We start from the raw sequence: 16,446 nt of genomic DNA, 5'->3' as shown, positions 1-16,446 counted from the left end.
GTGGTTTTAGCTTAAAATCACCCGCGGCATTTGCAACAAGTACCAAAGTTAATCGTTCTTTAGACACCTTATAACCAGGCGCAGATTTTTCGGCTTTTGAAATGTACGTGCAATCAGGCATTCGCTTCCAATAAAGCCCTGTTTCGTCTACGTTAAACACTTGTTCAGGTTTATGACCACCTCTTTCAATAATTCCCTTTAAAATGTTGGGATATTCCTTAGATGCGGCCTCATCGGCGCTAGCTGCTTCACCTTTCATTTTAAAATTATGCAAATTAAATCTATTTTTAATTTTTTTTTAAAATCGACATCGAAAAAAATTTTTTGTTGCCGTTATAGCGAAACATTTTAGGCCGTAAATTGAAAACTTGCCTTAATTGCAGAGGGCCGTTTTAGCGAAAAGCCGTATAAAGAGCGGCCGTATAGCGAGGTATGGGTGTATTTCTTGTAGCTTCTTCATTCGTGACTAATTATTCATATAGTAGTATCTGGGCTGTAGTTTCTGGGGGAGCTTCTTTTCCTCTCTGGGTGCCAGACTATTAGTCTGTAGTAACTGAAGAACAACTATAGTTATGAAATCAAGTGGAAATGTAAGGACCTAGTTCTTTATTGACAAATAATCAAAGTTTTTCTTAATTGGCTTTCGAAAACCGGTCTTGCGTCGGATGGCTTTGTTAGAAGTCATTTTTTCTCACATATTTCTACGTTATTTGGATCATTGCATACAGCGCCTGGGCAAACATTAATTTCATTTGTATATTATCTTATGATTCTTAAGCGTATCTTCCTGGTGACTCTATTAAAACACTAGATTTTTGCAAATAGATAAAAATTATGCACTATATTTTATGGCATTGCTGTATGTTTTTTGTCACCCTATTGTAGTAATATATTATTATTAATTATTATTTGTTGTTGTCTAAATGGTAAGATCAATGGTTGGATGATAAATATAGATAACCTAAATAATTATAAAAATAGTTTCTATCTGAATGATATTTAGGGTTGTATAACCAATGCTGATTATTCAGTATTATTTATAGCTAACCTGTATAGATTTGTGTTTATATAGACATTACTGCGTATTATTATCCGAGTGACTGTATAAAAAGATCTAAGGGAGTCAATAAAATGAACCTATCGACAGAAGCCAATGATGGTGTGAAAATCTCTCTCGTGGAAATCAATCATGCGAGTGTGTGGCTTTGTTTGTACACGTCTGTCCCTCCGGCCCCTACGATGGATGTCCTTTGTACTTTTACGAACACCCACACAAAACATCTCGAAATTCATATCACGAACACTCGGCTTATTATATTATGCATCACGAATGGTGATAAATCCGTGGATTGGGCGAATCCCCGTGACCGCAGCCATAAACGCATTTAGGGCGTGAAATCAAATAAACGTAAAATATCACCAGGGTAAAACCTTTGACAAACGGACACCCTTGTGAGGATAGGAATTGATTATTCCGGATCATTACTATGCATTGAAGTATAATTAACTGAAACGCTTTAATTAACCGCTTGCCGGATGGATTGTTTGAAATGGATTGATAAAAAATAATAATTACATACTGAGTGTCCAATAAAAATATATGAATTTGATTTTTATCCTTAAAAAAACTATATGTATGTATAAAATATAGAATTATGAAATAATTTTGTTTAAATAACAAACTATACTCCATAAAAAAACTGTTTACAGTATATCTTAATCAGTTATCAAGTGACAGATTTGCAATTATGTATATATTATAGAATGTATGATGTATCTCAAATTTGTTTTTAAATAATACCTTAATACTTCAATTTGATATTACTAGTAAAGGCGTCAAAAGCATATTTTTACTTATTTTTGATGGACCCATTACGAATAAATTATGTTTTGAATATGTTCGAAATGCCATTAGTCCTCATGTAATAAGCATTTATTACAGGTAATAGGAGCAGATTCGTTAGTTTACTGTAAGGAAAATTTGCTACTTCATGCTTTGAAACTAGGTAAATATTATTTATGCGAATCTGCAATCTCACTAGACTCTTCGTCATTATTTTACAGATAAAGTAATGTTTATTTAGGGCGTATTTATGAGTTATATAGTTCATTACATTTATTTTTTATTATAGTTTTCTGCAAGTATTGTTTTTTAAGCAAATTGTAGTAGCTAAAATTTTTTTTTAAATTAAAAACATAATATACTGTTGTATTGGAAAACGACTAGCTCTAAAATTTTATTTTTTTAGATCAATGTGTTACTATTTAATTTAACTGATGGTTCTATTACTGACTGCTAAGTTTTAATTAGAAGCAAATAAAACAAATAATAATTATTGATTACAATTTTTCGAACCGTTTGTTAAGGAAGTCTTATTTGAAGAGGTAAAGCCTCTGATCTGTTGACTGGTCTATGGCAAGGATTTTCTGGGTATGCCAGTCGCGATCGAATGTCAAAGTCCTAGAAGTGGCTATGTCAAATTTTTACTATAATAAATCAAGCAGTCAATGTCTAAGTCAAGTAAATTATTGCTGTGGACTGACGTTCTGTCGCAAAGTCCTGTATTTTATACTGTTTTGTTGATGAAAGAAAAACAAAATCCCATATACCATTTCGTTCCATCGTCTAAGAAGGCAATTAAATGTCACTACAATTTTTTTAATTACTAAAAAACCATTTTTATATGTAGCATATTATTTTCTACTAATATTTACAAGAGTTCAGAATTTATATCTGACAAATTAATGTTTTAAAACTTGTTGATTTTTTTCAGGAATTTGCTATAATATTTCAGTCCCGTTACTTAATGCATCCTATTGCTCTGCTAGCAAGGTTATAATACATTTAATGATTACGTTAATTGTTTTGCCGGTGGATCGTTATAAAACCGTGTATTATTATACAATTAGTAACTGTGTTTTAACCCTTTGTTTGCTGAGCATTTTGGAATAAATATTTAAATATTGTTAATCATAATAAAAAACATATATTGCAAAAATGTTATTTTAAATATAGCATAATAAAAATGTAAATGATTTTTTTCTTAAATAAAATATTTAAAAATCAATATTGGATTTCGGCAATTAAAGAGTTAAAATTCGGTTTTAAAATCTTGGAGTTTAATTTTATTCATTAGTGAGCTAATTTTTAGAGCGTTTTTTGCTATTAATGGTCGACTTTTTATGGAGGTCACATTTCAAAGTTACACATACTGATTTATAGTAAAAAAATAGTTTATAAAATGAAAGGGTCTTAGTTTCTAATGTTTTTTATTACTTATTTCCTTACTACGAAAATAGTTTTTATTTATCTTTTTGTGCAAGTTGAGATGTATTGTCCGTGGGTGCATCCGTAGTCTGCAAGGTAGATTTGGTCGAGCTGGACCAGTGAATGCGATAAGAGAAACGGTGGTGTCTGAAGTTGAGTATGACTCTTTATAGTCGTAGTCCAAGTTGGAGGGCTTTTGATGATGTGATGCCTTGAACTCTGATGTAGATGCTCAAGAGTGGATGCCAGTAGTATCAGAGTAAATCTCAGATATAGTATTTATAATAATGGCCCCTTCTATGCTAGATATGGTTATCCGCCCCTTTTCGGTGAAACAACCAATTACAAAAGAATAGTAGTTTTTTAATACAATTTTTCATGCTGCTAAGACTGGTGAGAAACGATCGCTTTTAGGATGAACTCGAATGCACGAGTTATCTCTTCTCAAGACAGTAGATAAGTTAATCATTTCTGATTTTTAGTGCGTATATAATCGTGCCTTTTTATTGTCTCTCACGTTGTTCCATTTTTTCTTAAACCATTTATCACAAGTACTGACCTTTTATGGTTGAATAAAAGAGTGGTGTAATTGATAAAGATTATAGTTATTATAATTCAGTAGAAACATTTTCCGCCAAGTACTTGTCCATATATTTAATTGGAATTTATCAATCTGGCTTTGTTTATTTTGTACAGTGTTATAAAATTTGCTATCCGTTACGTTATAATTATTTCTCGCTTTTCATGTGATTTGTATTGTATTGAAACTTTGATTGTACAAAGTCACACTTCGTTTATGTGAGACTAGGCTTAAAAATAGTGTGATTGATTAATTCTAATTTAAGAAAAAGCTTAAGTGAAAAGAGACATTCAGAAAATATCGGTTTGTTTATTATCATTTATAACTTTTATACATTATTTTCTTCTTCTACAATAAATTTGTGAATAAATACTGACATTTTAATGCTTCATCGTAAATTTGTCTCGTCTCATAATTACTAGCATGTTTTTAGTCAAACAATAGCTTATTAGGCTTTCGTTTTATATTTTTTCAGATACATTATTTGACAATTCATTTCTGTGAATAATGACACCCAGCTTTCAGATTAAAGAGTAATAAGACAAGCGAGTCATATTTGTGAGAATGATCTTTAGCAACTTTTATATGATTGTGCAAATTAATTGTTGTTACAAAAATGGCATTAATTGTTGTTACGTAACACCATATTATCATAAACTTTTTCAAACTTGTTTAACATAATTATATATCACTTAATATGTATTATATATTTGATTACCATAGTCAAATGAAATGCACTATTATTTATATCGCATGTCTTTTATATTTATTATATTTTAATTGTAATATCATTATGAAAATCTTCGTGTGTTGTTGATTACAGGATATTGCCTTGATGAATATATAATGTAATAATTTATGTTGAGAACATGTTCATTTAGGTTTTGATTTTATATAAATTAGTATATTCTGAATTATTGCAATTATAATCAGCTTAAACACTTAAATAGAATATGCATTACATAAAGATTGTTATTATTGAAAAACAATTCGCAGTAAATTAGGGGTTTCTATGTATTTTATTATACATGTTTATGATACATATAAAGTGTAATACAAAAAAATATTTAATTAAAATCTGTGTCTTTTGAGCGTAGGTGTTTCTTTATTCTCTTCATAAAACCCACTAAATATTTATTTCTGCGTAATTCTAATTATGTAGAAATATATAAACCCACACCTTCGTATATTATTCCTTAAGTCCAAATTATTTCCTTATATACATCTATTTTTGAAGTATCTTTATTTATATTTTTATATTTTTAAATGATAAATACAAATAAAAATACAAAGCATTGTTATTTTCTATTTAGTATATAACAGTTTAGTTTAACAGTTGCACGAAAATAAGGGCGCATTTTAGTTTTTAAAGAATACAAAATTATTATGTATTTTCTATATGCCAGTTGTGATATCAGTAAGCATGTTGTTTTTATTTCTTGGTAGTCTTATCTGCGCCGCGTAATCTCCAAGTCGTATTGAAAGGTCGGGTTGAACTTTTGAATTTCGGACTCGACTAGACTAAGTTTGTGAATTGAAAAACGGCCACTTCTTGGTCTTCGTAAGGTATTTTTGATTAGTACTCGGTGTAGTTCAGCTAAACTCTCGTGTGTTTAAAGTAGTAAAAAATATTCTGAAGTAAAAGTTCCCGGTGAATGTATCGTCTTAATATCGCTTTACTTGCGCTTATATACTCTTGTGGATTTATAGGAAGTATTTTTTTTTTTTTTACTTTGGATCAAATAGCCAATGGAATGATTCGGGGTGGAAACAAACTATGTTGTTGTCTGTTACTTCTCTTTCACGTAACAATAATTATTTAATCAGATAGAGATTTGGCATATTGCTATTCACATCGACTTTGACCACACTTGTATGGACAATTTATAAGTTTTGCATGTTTTGTGGGCAAAGGAGTGTGACTCCTACAAGCTAGTAACAGTTTATTTTATGAACATATATAAATTACGACTAATATTTAGAAAAATAAAATGCCATAAAAAATCTAGATTTTGAAAGTCAGAGTTTTTGATGGTGTGTCGAGTTGTATTATTATCGGCTGTGATTTCAGTACAGCGGCTGGGATTATTGTAATGTGCTAACGAGATGCTCTCCGGACGATCTGCTAATGTATATTGTATTGATACGATCCCCAGGCTCTTCTCTGCTGTTGTGACTCCGTGGCAATACTCCTCGTCTGTCACATATTTTATAATCCTGGTTTGAAACAGCTGAAATGATTTCAAGCCAATTGAATCGCTTCTCAGCGATTGGTAACCAATTTTGAAGAACAATAGTATTATGCGCAAATAAAAAAGAATAGCACTTTCGGTCTTCAAATAGATGTGTTAGGTTATCTCTGCAATATTTCTAATTATTTGCGCATTTTTTTATTTATGATACCTTTTTTCATTGTTATGGAAAATACTGTGTTTTTCGTTTTTCGAAAAGTTTGTAAAAAATATTTTTAAATTATAGAAAATTGTGCATGTGGTTGAAACTTCCACAGTTTATATTGTCATTGGCATTGCATTTTTATTTTTAGGTGTATATGGTCCTAATATGCCTAAATAGGCGATCGGCACGTGCGCCTGTATTGTGATGTCATGAAAAACGCTTGTTCTGCAAGTCACAAATAACTAAGCAATTATTTTAATTATAGTTTTAAAAAACATTTCACATACAATCATCGATTTTTTATCTGATCTGATTTAATAAAAAAAGTGTAATATTTTGCACACTAATTAAATCAAGGCAATATATTACTTGTATATTTACATTACACTGATAATTTAATTTAAAGTATTTTTAACCTTCAAATGCATCTACTTTTCTTGACGTTGTTTATATAAATTTAAGGCAATATTAGTCCTAATTAAAAATCATTGCAGTATACTTTTTAATTATTTTGATTTCTTACAATAAACTTACTGTGTCACTTATTATATTCACTAGGTTTTTACCACTTTTTTAAAATTATTCTTAAAATCCAAAGATTTGGTTAACACTATAAGTGCTGAATTTATTTTTATAAAAAGTCACGCAATGAGTCAATTATACAGTAAAAAATAAATATAAAGATTTATTGATGATTTTTTATGTTTCTTTAATTTTAATAATAAACTTTAATTTTATTTTTTTACTTTTTTTTTAATTGACTAATTACGTGACTTTTTATAAAAATTAATTTAGCACTCAAAAATCTATTATTTTTTATCAAGCATGGGATGAGCCATACACGGTGATTCGGATTTATACGCACCTAGCACATAAAGAGTTAACTCTGTATGTGCTAGGCGCGTAATTAGTCAATTATACATCATTATCTGATATGATGTTTTCGTGTAATATATAATCATAAAAATGTTTTAAAATACATAAACAAGATTCAGGTAGCAAAAATATGTTCATAGATATTTTTATTAAAGAATACGCTCTATAGACGATATAATATAGATAATCGTAAATATGAAATCTTATAATAAGAGATAATATAGTATTTAATAATACTATATTTTTTCTAGTCTATAAATTTGTCTTAAGTTACCATCTACCATATTTTATATTTAACGGAAAACCTTTTTTATATCCCAGGATAAAACAATGTATTAACCACGCAAGTGTTCTACATCGCATACATAAATCACCCTCCTTCATTGGAACGCCATTTTGCTTATCCGAAATTTGTAACATATGACGTTAGGCCTGGAAATTAAACTCACATAATGTGAAATATATTTTTCTGAGACGTATCAAGAATATCGATCATTCATACAGGGTTAAGATTCTTAAGTCGAGGGCTCTTAGGTTTCACATATTCACTTGGATTAAATTCAAAAGGATATACTTGTGATACCTTTCTTCTCAAGCATGCTTATGCATACATATGTATATATCATACATATATTATAATATAATATATACATATATATTATATTATCAGGATTACATTTTAATGCATACATATAATTTTTCCTGTGTGAGAAAAAATATGATTTTGCAAAGGCATTAGAGAAAGTGGCGCGTTTTCTGCGCCGTTGCAATATTTCACGTAAAATTTGAATAAGTGTTGCCATTTTATATTCATAAAGATATTGCGGGTCTCTTGTAAGTCACGTCGCTTTTCACGTATTCAACTCTTTCACGTTACGAGACTATGCATAGGTGTAATGCCATTATTACTTTTTTTGCCTCGAGCGATATTTAAATTTTGTTTACGCGTACTGTGCGTAACATGTCAAGCGAAAGGTAAAAGGAAAGCTCATGAAAAAAGATAATTAAACCTCCAGATACAGGGTAAGCGACAATATTAGATTTTGTGTTATATAAATAAGAATGAATCTAAAAATATATTTCTGAAGTATTAAATTCAGGAAAAGTCTTTCTGTAAATATTCAATTGAATAGCTTAATTTATAAATCATAACTTTATTAATTAAACAAATTAAAGTCAAAGTAGACATTATTTTATGTATAATTTCGCATTAAATAAACAGTTTAGGTATATAAATATTAGATTATTTATTTTAAATCTGATCACTATGATTTCACATATTTTCTCGATGGGTTGTATAAAGCAATTTACATAAAATTTTCTCGTAATATATACCCAAACATATACTAAACATACCCTTTAGTTTTATGAATAAATTTTAAGTGACAACAAAAATTTTCTCGTTATCATAACAGCCTTCAAGTTGTCTCAAACTGAATCGAGTTCAACTCTTTCAAGATACAAATAAAATAAAGTACAAGCAGCTGCTTCTCTGGACTTCTTAGTTGTCACCTGTGTCGATTAAAAATTAGCTGAGCTTAACGTAAGCTTTCAATTATTCTAATATATTATATAATAAGTCCATATTGAAGTTCCGAACGAAAGTTCTTATGGAACTTTGATGTGAAGGTCGAAATTTAATGATCTTTTTAGCGTTACGGCTAATATAATAGAAACGAAAGAAGTCTAACATCCCTACTTTTCCGCGATCCCGCGATAATTTAGGCAGAAATTGGAAGCTTTGTTTTTATCTACTAAAAATATTTTTATAATAAGACTACCATTTGATTGTTCGGCAACAGTAGAATTTATGCCTGCTCGCTCGGATACGGTATTTTGGGGTACGCTTATCCGGACTTTCATATAACGGTTGCCTTGGAGATTGTACATTTTTTTGTTACTTGGGTTGACACAATATATGGCATTTAAGCATTTATTTAATTTATTAAGGAAATGCAGATCTAGTGTTCTATTGTCCTACGTTAAATGCATAGGATCGCCTTATTTATTTTTAAATTAGGTTCATTAGTTTTTATGATCCTTTTAATAAGTCTTGCACAATTAATTGCAACGCAACGCCCATGGAAGGTCCCGACATATTATATATAAGATCGCTTGACCAATCTAATGATTAGAAGCAAAATTAAAAACTTTGTTTTTTTTCGATAAATATATAATTATTCTATTACTGTTCCTTTAATTATATTATTTTTTTGTAGCTATTACAAAATTCTGAAAAAAATGTTAAGAAAATGGCGTTGTCAGAAAAAACGTGGTCCTTAAGAGTTTCCTAAATCACTCTTTGCGTGGCATGCAATCCCAGTATAATGTTTGATGTAGTCTTACATCAAATTACGTATTACATATCTAATTATTACATATCTCCAATTAATAAACTGTGTTTTAATTATGGTGTCCCTTTAGTATGCAGTTAGTGAGAAAAACTTGTGGAGCAGTGCTGGAAATCATTGAGCAGCAACGAACTGTTGAAACCACGTTTAAGCAACTTCTTTGAGAATACAAATATTTGTACCCCGACGCTTATCAAAAAGGAGCTATGTGAATTTCCTCTGAATCCTTTTTCACAACAAAAAGTACTTAGCTTTACTAGCACTACAGATAATTAAGCAAGATTCAAGAATGCTACAAACTAGATTATTTTTACAGTTGCTTTTATTGCACTGATATTGTATTTATTCAGATTTTGTTTTACATGTTTTTATGTAACACATGTAAGTCCGTTATTTATTGGAATTATTTATTCACCAGCTATCTGTTTTAAAAGTAGTTGAAAGGTGTTGTTTTGATGGCTTGCATAAAGCTCTTCTTGATTTGTTCTGTCTCTGTTTGATTTATATTTGAAGTAATAGTTTAATTTTATTTTTAGTGACATTTACACTACAAGCAGCATTCTGTCAATAATTTGTTTTAATTTAATTTCTAGACTTAATCCTCAATATGTATAATTAAATCATACATATTTGACAATGCAAAAATCGATTAGATCTTCCATATTTTAGTGCCGTTTGGATTCTACTATATGTACTCGCCTTTTAATCTCATTTCACACATGTTTTTACCAGCATCAAATAATTATATTTGTGTTTAACATTTTAATCTCTACCAGCTATAATTTTTCTTACAAGAGCTTAAAAAAACATAGGTATTGAAAATTTATATTTGGTTTTCTAATTTAGATTCACACTGTTTCGTGTGTTGTATCTTTATTTTGTTTAATAATATCTTGAACTAGAACAGCATATATGATATATTATACATTATGAGCTTTTCTGTTAGAAATATACATAAGTACTAAGATGATAAGTGTTTATTCAGATGAGTAGTAGTTGGAGCATACAATTTCTTGGCTCATTTAATTATTTTTCTAGCTTATTGAGTAGTAGTTGGAGCCAATTTTAATATCATGCTACGGTCTTACTTGTGTCAGTAATATGTCTAAATAATAATGATAGTATCTATTAAAAAACTTTTTTTTTTCTTTATTAAATAATGTATCATATTACTTTATTCTATTCTTGATTTTAAGTATATGTTGTATGAAAAAAATACTGATACTTTCAAAATAAGCTTGTAATGTATACGTGAATCTTATCTTTGTGACAAAAATGTGTTTTGATTTTATTTCAAAATGTATTATTTACTTTTCAGCAAGTAAAGATATAAACGACATAGTCATTGAGAGTAAACATATTTTTCGCTTTTCCACGGCGCATGCGCAGAGCTTTCGCTTCACAGATTGGCCGCCGTATAACCTCGTTACAATACTTAAGCTTTTCCGTTGCATTCAGTAACAAATCGAGCTTTCGCCGGTTCGCATGTCGAACTTAGCGCGTTTTCGTACGGAAAATCGCGCGAAAAACATATGCTACTTAATCAAATCAAATGTTGACTTATGTGAATGAAATACTACGAGTAATACTTTAAATAATATAAACTTGTGCATGACGTTTATAATGTTTTATTATTATGTATTATAATAATTTATAAGTAAAAGTAATTGTTAAAATAACTATAAATGTGAATGTGTTGTTTTCTAATATATACTGTGGTTATATTTAAATATTAAGGTAAGATAATTACTTATATTAATATTGGTTTTATTTATAATTTAAAAAAAATATATACTGACCTTTAAATACATATAATTCAATAGCAATAAAGGTAGTAATGGTGATTATAAAAATTATGGTTTTTAATAATGTTCCATTTAAATTTTTGGTCTTTGGCTTTTGGCCAAATTTTCGTCGCATACGTAGAGAGCTTTCATCGAAACCTCTACTTAAATTCCTATGTTTTTTCATAAGTATTGGTATACATTATTATTTTTATTTAGTTAAATTTATAATATATTATAATAGTTATTTATTATGATAAAATAACAATATTATTATATATATTATATAACTAAATTGCGCACGATGCAATGGCTAATAAATAAATATAATTAGATTTCGTCGTAATATATTTATTTAAATTTATATGCAATTAAAATAAAATTCTTATGTGTAGTAAATTAGGGCTTTGAAATTCTTATCTGCTTAAAAAAATAAAAAAAAGTCGTGAAGTGAAGAAAGCTCTTAATATAATGCCTAAAATTGTTTTTAATTTAATTATTTAATGATGGGATATATTGTAATTCAATTTACATAAAACTTTTAAAGGATTTAAGTCAAAATCCGGTATAAAAAGGGTACTGGAATAAAATTAAAATGCTTTTAAAAAGAGCTTAGATTAAGTACTTTTTTTCGGTTAAAATGCAATTCTATTTCCATACGACGCTTTTATTTAACTCTCAGACTAAATTGAATAATGCGCATATTGTATTTTTTACTGAAAATATATTTTTTAACTAAATTAATAAATTGTATACACAATTGCTTTTATTTTTTTATTACGCGTTTACATTTTATCGTAAGATCATTTAAAAAAATCATTTAAATTAACATATTTTTTTAGAGCTACTGTAATATGAATTTTTTTAATAAGATATCTCATAGCATTTGCGTATTATTTGAAAGCTTTATCGTTAACTTTTACTGTAAAGATTTTTTTATATAATATTATTAAATTTATTTTTGCTTACCAGTAATATTTGAGTCATATTGATTCCTTGTTTTGAAAATTAAATTTACTATTTCAACTGACAAACATAATCATTTGTGACATGATTCTGAAAACGCACTTAATAGATTACCAATAGAAAATTGATAAATGCTTAACAATACACTATATACATATATATATATATATATATATATATATATATATATATATATATATATATATATATATATATATATATATATATATATATATATATATATATATATATATATATATATATATATATATATATATATATATATATATATATGATGTCTTAACCATTTAATTTTATTATATTAATTACATCTATATATACATATTCACATTTAAATATATATTTTAATCCAGTTTCCTCTTTCAAACGAATATATTAAATAAATGCAGATCGGATGATTAAGTAGATAATATAATTTGATAGTTTATATACACGTACTACATATATACATAAATCTGACTTAGTTTTGCCACTGCATAAAGGATGCAGCAGTTACATCTGCTTAGTAATATCGAATAGACAACTAGAGGTTTTTTTAAATATAAAGCCTATAAATTAGTGACTTTTTGTTCAAAATTAGGTTGTACCTTATATATTGTAGATTATGTAAAATTATTTAAAGAAATTCCTATGAAATGATAAATATTTAATTTAATAATAAAGGGGCACTTACATACTCAATGGTACACTCATTTATCTTCAGTATTTTACCGATAAAGTCCAAGATTGTTATAACGTGGATTATCAAGTCAGTAAATAAAAACGTTGTTTAACGCGTAGTAATAATATGCGTTCAAGTTTCTGCTCTGTGGTCGGTCGGTGACTCTGAGGGATGTACCCGTATGAGTAATTCACAGGGCGGTCTGTTGTTTTCGAGATACGGTTTTAAGAATTATTATTTTATCGCCCCTACTTACTATTTATGTTTTTTAATTTTAATCCTTTCTTTAAATTATATTTATTTTTTAAATTGATACTATTTTTTTTATTTGATCATATTTATCCCACTTTTCTCAGCAATCACTAATATTTAGCATGTATTTGTTATTATATACTAACTCTTGAAATAAATAGAGTGTAGAAAAATTCAATACCTTTTATTTTGTAAAAAACATATACTGAAAACATATAGAAAAATTTAAACACATGTTCCTCATCTGTCAATTACTTGATAATATGTCTTGTGAGACTTTTAAAAATGGAAATATTTAATAGCCCATTTTATTCGAATTCATGTGTTGTGAAGTCGTGCGCTGTCGTGTAAGAGAATTGAACCTTTTTAGTTAAATTTTGTGAAATTTTCGACAATGATTTTGCTAGGATTTGATGAAATATTATGTATGATAATATAGTATATTCGAGCCTAAACCAGTGTTTTTTTATTGAGAAAAATGCTTTAAAGCTTTATTTTTGTTTAAACTTTATGCATACATATTTTGACTGTCGACGTTAAAAATGGCCGAGACTTGGATTTTTATGGTTGCATAAAAAAGTACAAAAGAAACTATGTAACTGATTTTTTTGTGATCTAAAACCATTGATTCACTGATGCTTTTATTTAATGTAAACTGTATGCATCGTTGTGATTGGCGATGCTTTTATAAACTAAAGAAATATAATTTTTATTCCCTAGTACGATTTTTTAACTACTACTGAATCATAGGTTTTTAAACAATAGCCAGTGATTTTTTATACGGAAAAAGGTAACAGAACTCGCATATTTTTAATATTTTATTAAAAAAATATACTAAGTTCTAATCAAAGTTTTTCCCAATTTTTGTCTTAAAAATCTTCTTGTATCTTTTCATCTATGGCCAAATATCATCGTTTCAGTAGTGACAGATTAACTTATTTAGAAGGATCGAAAAATTTAGAGGTGGGTTGACAAGTTTATAAATAAAAATGCTATTTAATGTTTATTTATTTATAGATTGTATAAAGTTTTTTTAATTAATGGATTAGAATGATTTTGATTTATTTTATGGTAATCAATGTTAATTTCATCAAAGTGTCCGTATCAATATTTTTATGTAACAGTTTTTCTGAATATGGCTTTTCGAGAATATATTCACGGAATCATGTTTTTTTTATAGTTTTCTGTTTTATTTAACTGACATTTGGAAGCTTACTCTTTGTTACCAAGCATCGTCATTGCTATCAAGCAATCCTATTTCGATTGACTATATCAATTTTGTATAAAATGTACTTAAGTCAATAATATGATCCTTTCTTAAATCTTATATTGTAGATTTTTACTTGATCATAAAAGCGAATATCATGTAAAGCAAGAACAGTGCATTTATAATAAGGCGCAGAATTATATTATCTTTCTTCAAAAACTAGTGCTAGTAATTTTATTCTCTCATTTGCCTTATACAAGTCCAAGTTTCCGTTCTATAGGTCCAAACTAAATTTTTATTATTGGAGAGCGTCACATATCAATCCTAGGTCCAATAAAAATTTGATATCTTAAGTGCATTTTTCATTTTTGTATCTTGTAGGACCATGCATTTGTAAAGCTTTACATGTTATATGTAAAGCTTTTCAGTATCTTTTGAAACTTTAAAGTGATAAGTTTTTACAAAAACTAGTCAATTATAGAATAATCAATCAGCTAATTTGCAAATCTATTGCCAAGAAGCAATATCTCAATAACCATTGTAAAGAGTTGTTACAATATAGGAAATATGAATATAACCTTGGTGATATTTTCAGGTTATTTCCGCGCCATTACCTCCACAATCACCATCATCCCACCAGAGCTACCCTCTGGTATATTATCCTGACAGCGGTCCGTCTATAAATCATACTCAAAGTGGAGCGATCCTTTGACACACTCGTCTGATATCAACTGTGGCCACGTTTACTAGATTATCCACAGAAACGGCCAAAAATGAAACCATTATGTACGTAATCCATAATATGTCCGCGCTATCGCAAGTGTGCGGTTGTTGATGTAAAGCTATTTTTTATCTGTATATAAAATATTATATAGAGGTTTTTTGGCGCCCTGGGCATTCAGCTATTAGGCACCCCCAATTTAGCCAACAATGAGGATATTCTATCAAAAGGAACAGAGAAGAATTTGCCATACCAACTCCCCTTCAATCAACGCCCTACATTTAGGTAGCATTTGTCATATTTATGTATGTGTAAATCATCACTGATTTTTCCGGATTTCTTAACCCTTTAAAGGCTCATGTTATAACAAACATATTTTTTTATAATCTATATTAAATTCTATTAACAAAAGTGATGCAATGTTATATATAAAAATAAACAAAAACTTTTTCACGGATTTGTAGCAACAAAATCTGGTCCATATTAGTGTTTAAGGATATATTTAGCTGTAAAGATATAAATTAGGCAATGCCAAAAAAAATCCTTAGCATAACGTGTTTGTTGTGACTTAATCGTTTATGTGCCAAAGTAAATTTTCGTGATACGTAATGGAAAAAAAGCATATTATTAATAGACATTTAAGTGGTATAAATTTTAAAATTTCAAACTCTATACCCTAATAGTATTATAATAACTGCCGCTCTGGTCCTAGATCTTGTCATATATACTCGTTTCGGTGGGGCATTGTTAATTATATTAATTAATTGTCCATTTGCACTGGATGAGTCATCTGTGTCTGTGTTAATGTGTTTGGTTAATTGTGTGGCAATTAGGTCGGTGACATTTTTATGTGATTTTTTTCGAAATGACTAAAACCGGAAGCATAAATTTTGATAATACGCCCATACCTCGCTTAACGGCCTAGATACGTTCCACGAAACTTGGCCGCAAAGCGAAAAGCCGTATAACGAATCAATTATTCTAATACAAATTCATACAAATTCAATGGGATCGGTTCCAAATTTGTTAAATATGTAACATGGTTTATCATTTAAAATCCATTTTATCTTTTTATTTCATTTAAATCAAAAATACATACATAACAAGTACATACATTTGTACATAAAATAATAACAGACTCCAAAAACCAACAATAATCCATAAACAAAAATGAAACAACTTCATGTTACATAAAATATGTGTATGAATACATACATAATTTTTTTTTAAATGGCTTTAATCTGAAGACGATGAAGAAATGGTAACCTGCAGATCAGTGTCGTTCTCATTTTTCGCTGGTAAGGATGGGCCTGGCTTAAAAAAATTGTTCAACGTTGTTTGTCTTACCTTTTTGTCTCTTTC

The 16,446-nt window shown here is 28.5% G+C and overlaps 1 protein-coding gene across 2 annotated transcripts in view; it reads left to right on the top strand.

Annotated features, from left to right (window-relative positions):
* Positions 1 to 16,446, top strand: part of Oamb (Octopamine receptor in mushroom bodies) — a 190,012-nt gene that overhangs the window by 22,242 nt on the left and 151,324 nt on the right. The window contains exon 1 of one of the 2 annotated variants that reach the window (XM_088199108.1): positions 11,072 to 11,209. The exons of the other annotated variant lie outside the window; for it this stretch is intronic. The gene's annotated coding sequence lies outside the window, so the exon portion shown is untranslated. Of the gene's footprint in view, positions 1 to 11,071; positions 11,210 to 16,446 lie in introns of those variants that run through there. 2 annotated transcript variants of the gene reach the window in all.

The sequence above is a fragment of the Plectrocnemia conspersa genome, unplaced genomic scaffold (genome assembly GCF_051122295.1).
Source record: "Plectrocnemia conspersa isolate PC_06_02 unplaced genomic scaffold, ASM5112229v1 ptg000012l, whole genome shotgun sequence".
NCBI lineage: Eukaryota > Metazoa > Arthropoda > Insecta > Trichoptera > Polycentropodidae > Plectrocnemia > Plectrocnemia conspersa.
The sequence above is the reverse complement of the archived record's forward strand: the minus strand, read 5'-3'. Positions and strand labels throughout refer to the sequence as shown.